This window comes from Scardinius erythrophthalmus (assembly GCF_964197995.2).
Source record: "Scardinius erythrophthalmus genome assembly, chromosome: 6".
NCBI classification, from domain to species: domain Eukaryota; kingdom Metazoa; phylum Chordata; class Actinopteri; order Cypriniformes; family Leuciscidae; genus Scardinius; species Scardinius erythrophthalmus.
In genome coordinates, this window is record NC_138226.1 from 10,870,940 (window position 1) to 10,885,413 (window position 14,474).

Sequence of the window (14,474 nt, forward strand, 5' to 3'; positions counted from 1 at the left end):
AACACTCCTACCGCACATTTTTCTGGGTCCTCAATCTGCTATTGTTCAGTCAAAACACGGAGCCCCGCCCCAAACTCACGCAACTGGTGAAGAACTTAGCTTCAAACCAAAAACGCATGTCAGTCCACTTGGTGGCCATCTTGGAAACATTGGGAAGATGTAGTCCTATGTACTTGAATGGCCTGAAGATCTCTTTAGTTTTTGTAGTGGTTAACATGGTATTTTTTACAAATACCACATTGTAAAAAAAAATTTTTGAAAGTCGTAAATAAGACAAAGATTATGTGAGCATGTTTTACAAGAAAATACTATTCAGTCTTTCTACTTTCAAAATTTCACATTTTTAATGTTTTACTTTCCAATTCTTTGTAATTATTTGTGAAATTCACAAGCAATATCAGAGTGAAAATTGTTTCTATATTCAGAGCACTGACTCAAAGTCCCTTTAAGACAAGTCATTTCACCTGGCGGCCATCTTTGAAACTATGACTTTACCAATTGGTGATTGGCTCTTTTCTTTAGAAAGTGGGACTTATTCCACCACATTGCGTGTTGCACTTTCTCCCATTCATAGTGATTCGAGTGCACCGTATTTCTGTATATAAAGTCTTTGACTGACTGCAAAAACTATGGCAAATTTCCATTAGGGGAAGAACAAACTTAAAACCTTCGGAACTGTACTTGAATCGATAAAAGCCAGATTACAGTCATAAAATATCTGTTAAGAAGTTCCAACTCAGTCCTACTGTAAGAATATTTATGACAGCATGTGCTAACCGAATTCCTAAACTATCAATATTAGTTTAACAAAGCAATGAAATCTAACCTAATATCCATTTCATCTTCACTTTTTTTTTTTTTTTTTTGAAGTGATCTCCGGTTGGCCACAACTGTCACAGACCATATGAAATACCAGAGCAATGCAGACAGGAAACTTGGATTGGCAATCTGACAGTAGCTGGTGTTCATAGGGCCTCGATAAAGACTCCCTTCTAACTGACTCATCCCAATGCAATAAATCCTCCAAGCAGTTCTTTACTCTAGTGGAGGTGAATGAGGGCTTTATTGGAGCAACTTTACACTGGACTGACCATGAACAAGTCCTATATCGGATTAGAATGATCACTGATTTAAAGTCAGCTTTTTATTCAGTTGGATGGTATAATAATACCTTTATTTTATATGAGATATGGGATATAAATCCAAGTAATATGGACCATTGTCCAATATGGTCCCTTTTTTCTTTTCTTTTTTTCTTGACATGGTCACTATGAACTGTGTTTGTATGGAAAATAGTAGAATCATAAACAAAAAATCTCCCTCTGTGTTCCATAGAAAAAAATAACAGCATACCGATCAGTGTTATTTTAGTATTATTTATACACTATTATTTTTTTTATTAATATTGAAAATTAGCTTTTATTTTTTATATTTTCAGTTTAATTTTAGTTTTAGTATTTTTGCTTGTCATTTTTTAATTTTTTTATTTAATACTTCAATTTCACTCAGTTTTTTAAGTTAAAATTTTTCATCTAATATGAATATTTTATTTTATTTTTAGCTTTATTTTAATTACCAAAAATATTTTTAATAGTTTTACTTTTTGTTAACAATAACAACACAGATTTGGAAATACATGAGGGTGAGAAAATAATGACAACATTTTCATTTTCGTATTCGAGTTTTTCCTTGAAAATATTGGCTTCTTATCGTTCTCCTCAGACCATCTCTCTCTCTCTCTCTCTCTCTCTCTCTCTCTCTCTCTCTCTCTCTCTCTCTCTCTCTCTCTCTCTCTCTCTCTCTCTCTCTCTCTCAATTTGCTGATGTTTTGCTTGACCGTCATCATTAGGGCAGGAAAAAGATTTGTCTTCATTCATTTCCCCCCTTTGGCAGTTCATGCTCTCTCCCATCATCATCATCTCAACAAATGTGGGATTCTGAAGGCACTACAGACAGGCAGAGGGGCACAAAACAAGCCTGGAGAACTCGCTTACCCTCCTAAAAACCCCACCCCAAACCTCACTATGGATGATTATCCCCCGACCGCTGAATAAATCTTATTTCATGCTTATAGCTTCCCAGGCTCTGAGGTCCGCTTATTTTCATGCATTTTCTTGGTAACATGGGCGTCTGCCTTCCTGAAATAGCGAGTCTGATGGGTTTAGCCGTGTGTGGCGTGCCAGCGCCGCATGGAGTAGGATGAGGGTGGGCACTGGTAATTTAAAAACACATATGTCTGGGCCATGCAAAGCAAGCATGTGCACTCTAGAGTCTAGACTGTCTTTTCTGCTGATTTGGTCCCTAGCAGGGGATATTTGTAGTTCACTTCACTTCAAAATCCATTCACTTGGAATGCCCTGCAATATCATCAAAGACAGTGTGATGACATTATGTACTTGGGTAAATAAACCTTAAAATCCCCGTGAATTTACATTTTAGTCATGTCTAAAGAACAAAGCCTTTAACCGTAAAAAGTTCCAATTGATCATTTGCAACAAAGACCTATTAGAAACTGAGGTGGAGCTGTTCTCCTTAAAGGGACAGTGCATCTAGAACTAAACGGTACCTCTTGTTTTTTAACAGAATTAAGTCAAATGGGTTTGGAATGAAATTAGTGGTAATAAATGAAGACAAAATTTAAAAAAAAATTGGTGAACTGTGTCATTGACTAGACATTGTATGTAGCGCTAAAGCAGCACCAGTTTGAGGATTCAAATAAAAAATTATGTTGCCGTATACATACAATTTTCCCACAATGACTCTTTGTATTAGTTTCGATTCTGTGTACGATTTTTCAAATTTTAACAAACATAATATAAGGGTTAATATAAAGCTATAATAATTTGTCAACATAAGAAAACAGCGCACTCATTTGCAATGCCTTGCAACATCAACAAACTCATACAATACTTGTCATAAAATACAGTCAATAATTGAGTCTCACAAATTGTGGGCAGAGGGGAGTGGGTTGAGTTTGATGAGATAAAATATTTGGGTAAATAAAACCAGTAAATAAATAAACATTATCACATAAATAAATATTAATTAAATAAATACATACATAAATATTATTTGAATAAATAAATGTTATTTGAATACAGAAATACCAACCTAAATACACAATTTAAAAAATATATATTTAAATCAATATTACTTGAATAAATAAACATGAAATAAACAAATAAATAAATAGCTCAAATGTTAATTGTCTGCCTTGGATGACATTGTAGGGCATTCTAAGCAAACAAATTATATTAAAAATACATTATATGAAATCATATTAAAAGGACTTGTAAATATAAAACTTCTATGAAAGTGTCAACTGTCCAGCAATAATCAAACATGAAGTGTTGAACATCAAGTCATATTTCCCTTGGACTATCTCAGTCATTAAACAACAAATCTATCTCTTCCCAAGTAGGATCTAGTCATAATCTTCCCAAACACAGTTTCCCCACAGCAGATGCTCATGTATACAGACTGAACCATGCCTCTGCTATGGTGGATCAATCCTAATTAGCCTGATGGCTATTTGAGCCCACACTTACTCCAGACTGCATCGAGGCGGACTATAGCTGCCCTAAGGTTAGGCCTCCTGTGGGGTGAGTATGAGGGGGAGAGACATCCACTAATCCAGCAAACCAGCAAACAGCAGCTGCACCCTGGATCTAATCCCCCCACCCCCCCAAATCCACAGCCTCAAGCAGTCAAAAACGAGCAAACTGTCAGGCGTCCCACCTGAGACCCGTACATGTCAGACTTATTCATTAAATCACACACTTCTGCTCACAAAAGCTGGTTTATTTGTCATCGAGTGTCGATTTAGGCCTCTCCTCTACCTCTCTTGTGAGAAACCATGTTGTCTTTGATGCCACTGTCTAATCTTACAGTGAGACAGCTGAAGGTAGAACAAGATTTCCCTGTTTGTTGTTCAAATGTTAAAGCACAAATTACAAATTCTTTTTCGGGAGTCAGAGCATGTTGTGCTTTCATGTACATCAGTCTGTTTAATCCAGGTTCGGGTGTCTCTTCTTAACTGCATGCACTTTGTAGCACTGTGCCTAGACCTCCAAACATGAATATTTCTCTGATTTATCTCATGAATACAGGCTACGTGACATTTTATTTGAAATTTTAAAAGACATTTCCAGAAAACATCTGGCATTCCAGGCTAAAACATAATAAAAACGCAACATCTAAAATTCTTTCTGCACAATTCCGTCAATTTTCACCAAATATCAGCGCATTAGGGGTGTAACAATTCACTTGTTTTCCTGATGTAATGATTACAAATCCTGCCAATGCATATGTATCTATCTTGAAACATGTTTTTTTTTAATCGTGAATAGTTTTTTGCGGTCAAGAATTGAATTAAAATGCTAAAAATCAAATTAATACTTACATGCGCAAATTACTGGAGACTAGAGTGTGGCATTGTACGTGCTTTCATTGCATTTTTAATATTGTAATATTTGGATTTGTTTTACTGACTAAGGGTTACCTTAGTAGATATAAAATTTCATGAATGGCCCCACCCATTCATATTTGTCCTAGTCTCTGCGTTTTCAATCGATGATCATGAGTAAAGTGACTTGCGAATACCTTGGCCTCTATAGACTTTGGGACTAAATGATACAGCGGTTGTATTCACACTCCAATTAAGCCTTTTGTCAAGACATTCCACCAAGTTTTCCCCCAAGCATATCTACATCTACATTCAGTCTCCACGCATACTACCGTAATTGGTCTCGAGCAAGTGTGGATGGATGAAGAGAGAAAAAGCAAGATAGGCTGAGGGGTTTCACCACTGAAGCTCTTGAGAGCAGAGCCGAAAAAAGAAACAAGGCCTTAATTAACATAACAGGGCTTTCATCTGGGCCAGGCCTTTAATCAATACATGCAGGTTAACCACACACAATCACATAATAACTGCACAGGCACAAAGCAAACGCTCTGGCTGGCTAAAAGTCGAGAGCTTGACTGGTTCAAACACAGCGATTCACAAAGACCGGAACAAACATCATCATTCAGACAATCACAAACTTTGATAGATTTTGAGATTTAACTCATGTAATATCACAATATAAAATAAAGTTAATGTAGTGCGGTCACTAGGGATCCTACTTTTTGGTCCACCTTCAACTGGGATTAGAACTTTTCTAATGCATTGACCACCCAATATAATCCCTGTAAAGTATGGGACAGATCTGATCCACGACGTGCCTGAACTGGACACTAATTCTGTGAAGCTCTTACATGTAGAAGCACTGACAACAACATTGACCTTAATCTCTTAAAAGGGTGTGAAATAATCACCTCTCACACCCACCAACCACAGGTCATTGGTCATACACCTGCCTTGTATGGTTTCTTTTGACTAATTGATTTACAGCAGGAGACACTAGGACAAAGTGTGCACTTCAGAGCAAATTTGTGACAGCACAGATTTACAACCACAAAAAAGTTTTTCAAAAGTAGTGACGCATTGTGACACTCTACAGCGTGAAATAACACAAGCGACAGTCACAACAAATCCACAACAAGACTCTTGAGCAAGACAAACTCTAAGATTACTCTGGAGCGACTGATAAAGTCTGCTGTAAATTGCTTTAGATAAAAGCAGATTCTGTAGAGCAGCCAAGCAGAAAGAATATCAGTCAGCTGAATCACAGCCATGTTGACATATGGACCAAAAGCACTACGAGTGTGATATTACTTATACAACACTACCAAAAACAAGAAGATAATATTGAGTAGCCTAACTTACATTTTAGACACAATATTGTTTTGTCTGTTTAAGAAAATAGTTTCAAGACAAAAAGTCTTTAAATAGTTACAAGTTTTAGTGTTTTAAACTAATTGTTTAATTGAATGAACTATCAAGTCACACATAAAGACTTTTTTTTCGCTCCTGAATGACTGATTTTCAATGATAATAATAAAAATTATGCAATGACCCATGACTCACTACTTTGTTCCTGAATGAATCAGTATGTTTCAAAAAATCTCTTGAAAGAATGATTCATTGACTCACTCATTAAAGGAGAACTCCGGTCAATTTTTTGTAAATTTGGAGTGCTGTCAGTACAGAGAACAACGACAAAAATCGGTGTTGCCTACACCGTGTTATCCTCTTTTTAAAATTTGCACCCTGTTGACTTCAATGGGGCAAGTTTTAAACCTGCTTTTAGCCTCTTAACATCCTTGATGTGTCATTACAAGTGCACAGCTAATGTGAGTGATTCCTTCAGAGTGAACACGGGTGAATCTGACTGCAGTAGATGTGAAAGATATTAATAAAAATGATGTTTATTCAGTCAGCGCACATACCTGTATTTACATCCTGTTTTCGGTCGAAGTCCGTAGTAATCGATTTTCGAGTTCACACGCATAGGTTTAGTTACCTATGATCACGCGCGTGAACTCGACAATCGATTACTATGGACTTCGACCGAAAACAGGAAGAAAATACAGGTATTAGCTGTGCACTTGTAATGACACATCAAGGATGTTAAGAGGCTAAAAGCAGGTTTAAACATTGCCCCATTGAAGCAAACAGGGTGCAAATTTTAAAAAGAGGATAACACGGTGTAGGCAACACCGATTTTTGTCGTTGTTCTCTGTATTGACAGCACTCCAAATTTACAAAAAAATTAGCTCAATGTTAAAATTGACCGGAGTTCTCCTTTAAGACGAAACGATGTAACTTGCAAGAAAACTGAACAATCCACAAGACTGACAGTCTGAAAACAAAAACATTTCATTTATTTATTTATTAAATTAATTAATTAATTAAACAAACAAAGAACCAAAATTAATAAATCAGTTAATATCTGCAGTATAATAGTAAATACGTTTTTAATTTAGATAACTACTGTAGATCATTTCAAATGAAACTGGATATGATTGGGTCACAGAACATACAGCAATTTATGCAAGTAAAGTAATTGTACCTCACTTTTTTGATCAACATTATGCTGAAAAAAAAAACTGCACCTAGGCCGCTGGGACAGCTTACGATTAAACCCAGAGTTAATATTTCATGACTTCTGCCAACTGAAGTGCACTGAACATTATATTGACTGGTGAAGTAACCACTGACTGCAAACACAGCCACACTGTAACTAAAGCATTTATAAGCACTTGTCAAACAAGTGATTCTCGGCAGGGTTATATCTCGACTCTATTAAGAGGGATAACATGATTACACACAGAGTAGTACTAGTGGCTATACGGCTAATGTACCGCAGCTCTGCGATATCTCTCCCTCCCTCTTAAAAACATTCTTCTATTCCCATAAGACTACTGGATGTCCCCTTGCTGTTAGGCATTTCAACTGGAAAACAATCATGTTGTCCGCGCACAGCTGCTAAGTGAGATGGAACAGAGTGTTTTTTGAAACTACCATATTTATGACAAAATCAGTCTTGTCAAGCTCATTCTTGTCTTGTGGTTTAGTGTCTGGAAAGAAAAAAGGTCTCAATTTAGAAATGTAGTGTCAAAGGCACTTGAAAACTCAGGGAGGGAGCTCACAGTGCCCAAATCCGATGTTATCCATGCCATTTCAAATCACAGAAATGGAAAAATGGGTCAAACACTATAGATTCCAACTGAAATCCCTGGAAAGATTATCCAGTTAGTTTTCATTCAACATTGAGGCTCAGAAATGGAATTATCCAGGCTGAATTAATTATATGATATATATATATATATATTTTTTTTTAAATCACATCACTGTCTGAAAAGGCAAATAAAGGCAAACAAATTAGCATGTCCCAGACAGACAGACAGACAGACAGACAGACAGACAGACAGACAGACAGATAGACAGATAGATAGATAGATAGATAGATAGATAGATAGATAGATAGATAGATAGATAGATAGATAGATAGATAGATAGATAGATAGATAGATAGATAGATAGATAGATAGATAGATAGATAGAACGACTGAACGAACGACAGATAAAAATGATATATAAATAGATTGACTGCCCGACAGACATACAGACAGACAGACAGGTATACCGATAGTTGGATAGTTCTAACCTATCTATGTAATGAACCTATGTGAATGTCCCATTATAGAGGGATCCTGCTTTGGCAGCATCTTGTTAAGAGCCTTCAGTGAGTTTGTCTCTAACTGAGAGCCTCCTGGACAGCAGATGGTCAACGGTACTGCCGTCAGAAGTTATCAGCAGGTATTAGATGTCTCTTAACATCAAGACTTAAGCTTGATGTGATCAGTTAGAGACGTCCACTTTAGTTAAACACATTCCTAATTCACAGTCACTCTAATCAACAAGGCTACTGTTCTCAGTTACCCACTTTTGTCTATTACAGGGGTTTCGGGAAAAAAGTAAATTAAGGAATAACAACAACTAACAATAAATTCTGATATTCCTAAAACACATTTAAACTCAGCTTACAGCAACCAAGGCTGTACAAAAAACGTATAAAGACATTTCTTCCTTTATATTTAAAGTAACCATTTGAATTTTCACTTTACATCATAATTAGAGGTATAGCTGCAGGTCTGTGGCATAAAAAAGGAAAAATGTATATCACAAATTCAAAAAAGAGTTTAGTTGTGAAACAGAAGGAGTACAGCAGAACCACTGTACAATGATGACAGTGGGATTTGGGATCTACATCTCATTGCCTGGTGTCCTGCAGGAAAAGAAAATCCAAGGAGTCAAAGGATGATGTCAGACCACATGGCAGAAATGACAAGAGAAAATATCGCACAACTACAGCTCTGTGGAGCTATGTAACATCCAGAAGGCCTGCAAGCATTACCACAACATGCTATTATTCATTTGTGAGACTCATAACTGCAGTTATTAATTATAAAATAACTCTAACAGCTCACTTTAGTTTAAACAGTGATTTATTTATAAAGCCTTAGTGGCACAATACCACATATCCAAGACTTACTAAATCAACACTGTGCTTACTGTTAATTGGACTAAATTAGTTGCAGGTTAATGTGTAATTTTTTCAGTGTAACCTGTCCATTTGGAAATGGATTCCAGCCTCATGCATATTCTTTTAAACTCCATATCTGGACAGGAGATCAATCTTAGTGATGCAACATGTCTGTCTGGCAGAAGAAAGGATCGTCCATTAGAGAATTGTTCTGCATATGAATCCATTGCATTGCTATTAATATAGAACACAATAAAATCTTCATCACTGCCTGACATGAGCAAAAACGACATGCAAATGTAAATAAAATCACTTTTCAAATTGACAAATCAACAGACATACCTATTAGTTAAGGTATAGTTAAATGTACCAGTGAATTCATATTTAATAAATCACTTATTAAACTGACAAATAAACTGACAAATTATTTATTTCATCTTTTAATTCAAAAATAGCAGTAAAATAATACATTATTAAACAACATTTCAAACCGACAAATAAAGACATGATCAACACGGTTCAATTGAATTGATGTTTAAAATACTAGTTAAATATAACAAAATAGTTCGATGCAACTGCTTTTCTTTGGGAGCAAACCAACTGTCAACACTGCCCTATCATTTACATTTACATTTGGCAGACGCTTTTATCCAAAGCAACTTACATTACATTTCAATGTGCACATTTTACATTCTTATCAATTCTTGCTTTCCCTGGGAATCAAACCCATGATCTTGGCGTTGCAAGCGCCAACGCTCTACAGTTTGAGCTAAAAAATGTAATTTTAAAATTGAGCTTATATAATGCTTTGTCTCTACAAATCACTTTCAGAGTAAACACTCCTTAAAATGATGAAATAACCTCATGGAAGAGACGAGTTAAGTGCCTTGCTCAAGGGTACAAATGTGACACTTTAAGGATCTCCCATACCAGGGTTTGAACCAACAAACTTTTGATCACCAGCTCAGTTTGTTAACCACTAGAATACATGAGCAAATAAATGCCTCAGAAGCAAATATGCAAATGCACTGCAATTTGAGTGAGACACACAGTCATCTCACATGTGAGAGCAAACAGAACCAAAAACTACTGGTGGAGACCTGGCAGGTCAAAGGGCAACAGGCTTCAGCTATAAACCTGTCTATTCAGCTCAAGCACATATAAATATGATCTTACACTTTTCTATGAGAAAGAGATAGAGAGCGAAGAGAAGATCTCGCTAGAGTAATTTAGTCTGCTCATGCCAAGGCGTCAAAATAAGCTCCAAGTTCCTATTTCCTGTCTCTCTCTCTCTCTCTCTCTCTCTCTCTCTCTCTCTCTCTCTCTCTCTCTCTCTCTCTCTCTCTCTCTCTCTCTCTCTCTCTCTCTCTCTCTCTCTCTCTCTCTCTCTCTCTCTCTCACTCACACTTTCTCTCCATCTCAGACTTTTATTCTCTGTCTCCGTTCTGCTTTGTGAAGAGCACAGGAAATTCCTCTCAAGTGAAATACTCATCCCATGGGCAGAATCAGTGCAGAGACTTATACATACTGTATGAGGGCGGGAGACTGCAGAGAGGGGCGATTTTTGAAAGAGAGGAAGCTGAACCCTGTTGGAAAATCCAAATTAAACTGGTAACTGTTTTGGAACAAGCTAGATAGCAATCATGTTCCAAAAACCAAGTTGACCATTTTAAGCTGGTTTGTTGCTGGTCTAAGATAGTCTAACCGCTAATTACTATCTTAGATCAATGAGAAATCAGCTTCCAAAACACACAGCTACCTAGATGGATTTTTTATGATGACAAAAAATCAGGCAAGCTGAGGAAGAGGAAAAAAATATTGCCTTATAGTTCACCCAAAAATGTAAATTCTGTCATAATTTACTCACCCTCAAGTTGTTCCAAACCTGTATGAATTTCTTTCTTCTGCTGAACACAAAAGAAGATATTTTGAGGAATGTCGGAAGAAAGAAATTCATAAAGGTTTGTAAATGAAGACAGACTTTTTGGGTCAACTATCCCTTTAATATAGATGTAAATGTGTGTAGACACAGCATGCATGATGAAGCTGGTCTCTGATATATTACCATACTGAAATAAATATTTTAAAGATCAGGAAATAAAAACAATTTACTCACTCTTACAGTAAGTTGTATCAAACCTGTACGGCTTTCTTCTGAGGAATATAAAAGATGGTATTTTGAAGAATACGAGTAACCAAACCATTTTGGTTACCATTGACCTCCATTGTATGGACAAAATAGACACTTCTCATTTTAGAATCTTTGGTTTGGGATGACATGAGTAAATGACAGAATTTTCATTTTTGGTTGAACTATCCCTTTAAGATGGTGTAAATAAATGTGCTTGTCTTCGCTCATTTAACCTGGTCTCTCAGCTTGGTCAAGACCAGCTAACTAGCTTCGAAGCTGTTTTTTCTCCTGAGGCCATTAGTTGCTTTCAAGGCATTCGAGCAGAATGGAAAAAGTGGCGAGCCTCATTATGGCCTCTGTGGCCAGTGCAGCGCTCACCCTGCCCACATCACTGAACTCCTGGGTGCGGCCGGCAGCGCTGCCCAGTTGGCCCGACCTGCAACTGCACACAACAACTAACATAACAGGACATTTCCTTTGATTAGCTCCACAAAGAGATCCCACTTTTACACCCACACAATAACTGCAATTTAACACCAAAAAGCCCCATTTTGGCTTTAAGAGCTGTTCAAAGAACTAAAATGAGACATTAGCTCTGTTCCAAAACCTAGTGAACTGCCTTACTGTCTACTGTCTGGGTAGCTATCTTAACTAACGTCTTAACTAAAAAAGGAACCTCATAAGCGACTTATTTAGAACACTCTATATGTACTGTACAGAACATCACATACAATACAATACTGCTACTCACCACAAGAGAGACACAACAGGGTTTGATATTAGCATGTTGCTAAGCTAACAATAAAAAACACCACACAAATACTGTGTGAAAAACAAAATTTTTGATCAGACTGAACTACTTTTATATTAAATATATTGTGGTTACCAAGCATGCGTTCTGGCTGGTTTTGGGTCCAAATACTCGCATAGACTGTGTGTTATTTGAATATAGTTATAAATACTCTTTCCTATGTAATTTCTCTCACTTTGCTCCCATTTAATGAAGGATTCAGAGACGTAAAAAGATCTGCCCTCTCCTCTTGAGGGACCAGGAGTACTTCAAAGACACACCACAGGCAATGTCCTTCAACTCTGCAAACTGCATCCATAATGAACGTGTCTTCCCAACACTTGTCAAATGGTACTGCAATATTTACTTGACTCATCTTTCTCACTTACTGTTTGCAAACAAAACTTGTCTTTTCAACTCACCAGATTGCCAGTGCTTCACACCGACGACATTCCCAGGCGTCAGATTGAGAATAATCTCGCCCTTTAACTTGACGGGAAATTGTGAGTTCACAGCCTGGCTGGAAATAGCTGGGTTAATTGCACATATAAGATTTTTCCTTGTTGGACAATCCTGGTATCATATACCCTACCATGTTCCAAACTGGTAGCTGGAACATGGTAGGGGGTATATGATTTCTAGTCTAAGATGGTCATAATAAAACAGTTCAAGCTGGTAATTTTTTACAAAAACCAGCCTGACCAGCTGGTGTGTTGCTTGTATAGCATGGTCTACCAGCTTGCATCAGGCAATGGCCACCCTACACTCTTAAAAATAAAGGTTCCAAAAGGGTGTTTTCGCAGTGATGCCATCTAGCAGTGCTTTCCAAACTTTTTAGAGGTACCCCGCAAGGCATTTAACATCTTTCTATGATGAGTGAATCATCGAGTCATTCATTCATTCAGTAACGAAGCAAGTGGCTGTATTTATGAATGGGTCATTGAATCATTGACTCTCCCGATTTGTTCAAAGCCAAATATTCGTTTACTATTGTAACACCACTGTGTTGCTTGGAGAAGCACAGCAGTTCTGCAGTGGCTTTCATTGGAACTATTATTTAGTTGCAAAATAGAGCAAACAATACTGACAATATTGTGAACTCTTGTATAAAATGAATGTCACATTTGCAATTGTGTGGATATTTAGGAAAAATTGCATTCTTGCTTGTATAACATTATCAACATTAAAAAGACAGAACTTCCCCCTTCTATGTAAAGCGCTTTGAGTGCCAAGAAAAGCGCTATACAAATGTAATGAATTATTTATTACCTCAGTTTGGGAACCACTGCCATAGAGCAACCTTTCTGGTTTTCCCAAAGAAACTTTCAGTGAACAGTTATTGTGTGAAATCTGAAGCTTTTACTACTATAAAAATCCTTTTGTACAATGGAAATGTTCCATGGATGCTAGAGATTCTTCATGGAACCATAGATGCCCATAAAGAACCTTTACTTTTAAGAGTGCAGGACACCTAATGACCAGCTTGGAACAGCTAAAATCCAGCTACCATGTACCAACAGGAAATTATCATCCCTGCTTTTTTTCTTTTTTTTTTTTTTGAAAAAATTTGGCTTTTTTGTCTATATGATGTATGTTCTGTACTGAAGGACCCTCAGTCACAAAGCAGGAAATGTGACCCTGACCCAGCTGCCGTCCCAAACCCCCCATCTCCAATCCAACAGAAAACACGGAGATCGGACACCAGATGGCCAAATCACAGTGTTTAATTGCTGTACAATCATTTTCACTAGAGCAATTAATTAATGAGTGTTAGAAGCAGTGTTAAGGCATTACAAGTAATCTGAGTTGTGTAATCAGATTACTTTTTCAAGTAACTAGTAAACTCATGCATTCATTTAAAATTTACAACAAAATATCCAAGTTACTTTTTCAAATAAGTAACACAAGTTACATTGTTTTCCCATTTATTGACTAACACCTCTTCTGTCCCCATGTTGAGAGAAATCGGGAGTAAGTTGCAGAGGTGTTGTGTGCGCTGTGTAAACAATGTGAGCAATGTATTTAGACATGTCACTCAAAAATAACTTTTTTTGATATTAAAAAACAAATAGCCCAGCTGGGCCCAGCTGTTTGTAACACATTACTTTCCATATAAAGTAAACCAATTAGTTAATTTTTTAGGGAGTAAAGCAATATTGTAATGCATTATTTTAAAAGTAACCTTTCCCAACGCTAGTTAGGAGTATATTGCTAATTATTTTCAATGGTTTAACAGCCATGTCAACAAACACCAGTGGACAAGGGTCCTTTCAGCAGGGTCTGTTTTCCTCTCGTAAACAGCCGTGCTTCTCTACTAAATGGGCTTCCACCCCCAGTTCCTCTCATATCCTCCTCACTTATGCACTCCCCCACCGAGAATGAGAAGGAGGCTGTGAAAGAATTACAAGAGAGGGGGTGAATTTAAAAAGATGTGACTGAAAGAGAAACAAGAAGAAAGGAAGAGCGACATTGAGGACAGAATTATTTAAGATGGCAGTCCAGCACAATGACAGTGTGGGGCGTATGTAAAGAAGCAAAGGTTAAAGTTCAACTTGATGGTGTCCTTCTGCTGGGGAAAATATAACAAAAGGAGGATTCCACTCTTTTTACCTGTTTTTATTTT

General features: G+C 37.0%; 1 protein-coding gene across 5 annotated transcripts in view; it reads right to left on the reverse strand.

The window, feature by feature from the left end:
• The window catches only part of map2 (microtubule-associated protein 2), a 116,673-nt gene that overhangs the window by 79,456 nt on the left and 22,743 nt on the right, over nucleotides 1-14,474 (reverse strand). The gene's annotated exons all lie outside the window — the stretch shown is intronic.